This window comes from Myotis davidii, unplaced genomic scaffold (assembly GCF_000327345.1).
Source record: "Myotis davidii unplaced genomic scaffold, ASM32734v1 scaffold1, whole genome shotgun sequence".
NCBI lineage: Eukaryota > Metazoa > Chordata > Mammalia > Chiroptera > Vespertilionidae > Myotis > Myotis davidii.
In genome coordinates this window covers 2,796,878-2,800,862 of record NW_006294681.1, presented here as the reverse complement: position 1 = coordinate 2,800,862, position 3,985 = coordinate 2,796,878, and the positions used below count along the sequence as shown (strand labels likewise).

Sequence of the window (3,985 nt, the reverse complement as noted above, 5' to 3'; positions counted from 1 at the left end):
GGAAGGCACTGTAGGGTTGAGGGGAAAGCATGGGATTTAGTGCCTGTGTCTGATGCCCAGCTTCACAATTGAATGTCTGCATAAACTGATATTACGTCTTTGGGGCCCTATCTCACTCTCTGTAAAATGGCAATAATGATGTTATCTGCCTTGTAGCATTCATTGACGCAAGACAAAAGTGCATGTCTGTGGAAGCAAGTGCTTTTTTTTTTTTTTTTTTTTTTAAAGAAAGAGAAATGTAGTGTTAGAAAAGGGAGGGAAAGAACATGAAAGAAAATAAAAAATTCATAAGATTGACAACAGCGGTATCCCGTTAGTTGGCTGCCTGACCTTGGCATGAATCTAAATTGATGATGATTATTTTTTTAAATGGTGAGACCTGCAGGGGACATTCCAGGAAGGAAGTCTAACAAGGCCAAGATGTGGGTCCCAGACCTTTGGCTGCTTCCTTAGCTTTAGCAGCACTCACAATTCCAGGGATGAGCTCACAGATTCTATCCTCATTAAATTGTTATCCATGTTTCCTGCTCATTCTCCCAAAAGACCAGCTGCAGTGCAAACTCAAGATTGATGGGCAGGTGGAAAAGCCCTGAAGAAGTCTAACAATCTTTCTAATAAAGTTTGGGAAAAGACCTCATGTCTAACCAGAGGCAAAGGAGTCTCTATCATGAGATACCCATTAACCTATCTCCTTTGCTTTCTAAGGTTGATGCCATAAATCACATATTCATAGTCAATTAATACGTGCTCAGTACTATAAGATTTTGTGGGGGGAAAACAAACAAACAACCACAACCACAGACCATTCTTCTTCTGTCCCTCCCCCTCTGTAGTGAGTTGAATTATGTACTCCCCAAAATATATGCCTAAATCCTAACCTTTGCGGGGCGTTTTCTCTGACATCAACCAAACTGGGTGTCTATCAATTCAGTTCAATTCTTATATTAATTAACCAGAGTAAGTGCAGACCACACAGGTTAAAGACCCAGTCCCATAAGCCTGCCCCCACTTCAAATGCCAGTTGTAAAACTCAAGCCAACCATACTTCTGACTAATCATGTACAAATTGAGGATCTTCATGATCCACGCTTCAGGCTTATTAATTGGCTAGAATGTTTCAGAGAGGTCAGAAAAATAGTGTACTTTTGTTTATTGGTTTACAGAGATTGGCAAAAAATATCAACAGAGAGATATAAATTGAATAAAGGAACCAAAGAAAAATTCTGGAGGTGAAAAGTACATTAACTGAAATTAAAAACTCTCTAGAGGCTTAACCAGCAGATTTGAGCAGGCAAAAGAAAGCATTAATAAACTTGAAGATGAGACAAATGAAATTATTCAACTGAGGAGCAGAAAAAATAAGAATGAAGGAAAATGAACATAGCATGAGTGAGATATCATTAAATATACAAATGTTCACAATATAGGTATCCTAGCATAAAATAGAAAGGGGAAGAAAAACATTAAATAAACAATGACTAACATCTCCCCAGATCTGAAGAACTACATGAATATACATGTCCAAGAAGCCCAATGAATAATAAACAATAAACCCAAAGAAATCTACACCAAGAGACTTGGTAGTCAGATTGTTGAAACCCAAAGACAAACAGAGAATTTTGAAAGCAGCCAATGAGATGTGACTTGTTATGTTCAAGGGATCTTCAATAAGATTAACAACCAATTTCTCCTCTAGAAACATGGAGGCCAGAAGGCATTGGGATGACATAACATCCTGAATTAAGAAAACCAACTATCAATCAAGAATTTTATATCACTTCCTTGCCCTGGTGAGGTATGGTAACTGGGAGGGGTGGATCCCATAGCTCTACCTTTGGCGTGTCTAATGATGGGAAGGCAGGGGTAGTAGCTTGCAGATGGACCTGGTAGTCCGCCAGCAAGCAGCCATGAAGGTGCCCTGGGGGATCATCAACATGAAGATGGGTTGGTACATCTCTTCCCAGCAGCCTGAGGAAGTGGAGGTGGAAGAGTTGAGCCTGTTGCTAAGCAACAAACTCCACAGACAGAGATCCCCAGGTGTTTCATTTGGTTTCTCAGTGTTTAATTTGGTAAATGCCATCATGGGAGTGGCATCCTTGGCTTAGCTTATGTATGGCTCATACCGATATCTTTGGATTTAGATTCTTGTTGCTGGTAATTGCTCACCTGGCTTCATTCTTAGTTTATCTCCTGCTTAGTATGTGTACTCAGACAACTGTGACATCTTATGAAGATCTTGAACTCTTTGCATTTGGATCAGGTGGTGGTGGCAGGCACCATAATAATTCAGAATATTAGACCTATGTCACTTGATCTTTTAATTATTAAAACAGAGCTTCCTACTGCTATTTCAGAATTTTTGTCTGAAGACGATAGTGGGTCTTGGTATCTTGATGGATAAGCCCAACTAATAATCATTTGTGTTTTCATTGTGTTCCTTCTTGCACTTCTTCCTAACATAGCCTTTCTTGGGTGCACAAATAGTTTACCATTTTTCCTTATGGTGTTCTTTTCTCTTGTGATAATAATTTTAAAAATGGCCCATCCCTTATCCTCTGACATTAAATTGTATAGAGCAATACGTCCAGATTTCAAATGCTGCAGAAGTAAAGCAAAGCTCTCTCATTTCTCCAAAGAGAGTGCTTATGCCATACCAATCATGGCCTTTTCATTTCTCTGCCATACTTCAAGATTGCCCATATACTGTGGACTTCAAAGCCCTTCAAAGAAAAGAATGTAGAATGTAACCAATATAGCAAAATTGCTTTGCTTTTTCTCATGCATTTTATATCTACACTCTTTGGGTACATTATTTTTTATTACAAAGTGGCATCTGATATACTATAAGATTATAATAAATACTTGCCACATGATGTTGTCATGATTTGAAGTTATGCATACTGTTTGCTGTACTTTTGACAGTCCCTTTAATCCACTTCCCCTCAAGAAAAGCTTTAATGATGATGTTTTTCTCCAGTTTTCCACTCTCATGAATTCACCTTTTTTTATTTTATTACTCTAGCACTCAATACTATCATTGTTTTACTTGCAATATTTGTTCCTGACATTAGGAATGTGTTTGTTGTAGTTGGTTCCAGTACATCAACATGTTTGATTTTTTTTTTTATATTCTAAGGACTAATTTACCTTAAAATTAGCAGAGATAATTTTCTCTAATGGAAAAAGCTTGGGGCTTCTGTTTTGCTCATCTTTGGAATTTGGTTGGGAATTTTAGTTTAGCACTTATCACTTTTAATTGGATTAACAAACAAGAGATATATTTTCCCATTTATTAAGAAGAATAATCTCCATATGCAAAAAGGAATAATTATGGAAAGCACCTTGGAGGAATCCTCTTTATATGGGTTAACATTTTTGTAAACATTATTAACAGAAAAGTGGAACAAAACTAGAGTACGTAGGGGAAAGTTGGCTCTTAGCTGTTTTAAGAAACAAACTCAAAGTGTAACAACAACAAAAAAAGAGTTTTGGTAAAATAATCTTTCCATAATGGAGGAGAAATTAAGACATTTCCAGACAAACAGTAGCTGAGGGAGTTCATGACTAGAATAAATGGACTCCCTGCTCTAGAATAAATGTTAAAGGGAGTCTTTCAGGCTTAAATGAAATGACAGTAGACTATAGATTAGTTGGACAGTAGACCATAGATTAAAGCCATAAAAAAATAAAGAACACTGGTAAAGGTAACTAAACAGGTAAATGTAAAGTCCAGTATTATTTCACTTTTTTATGACTTGTAATTTATCTTTTTCCTACATGATTTAGTAGGCAAATTCATAAAACAATGATCGTAAGTCTACATTAATGGACATACAACATATAAGGATGTGATCTGGAACCATAACAATACAGGATGGGACAAAAGTAGGATTACACTCATTTGTATGGAAAAATAATACAACAATCCTATATAATAAAAGCATAATATGCAAATTGACTGAATGGTGGAACAACCAGTCAGCGG

At 36.8% G+C, this 3,985-nt stretch overlaps 1 pseudogene; it reads left to right on the top strand.

Moving 5' to 3' along the window:
• Positions 1-1,562: 1,562 nt before the first annotated feature.
• Positions 1,563-3,428, top strand: LOC102769333 (annotated as a pseudogene).
• The last annotated feature ends 557 nt before the right edge of the window (positions 3,429-3,985 follow it).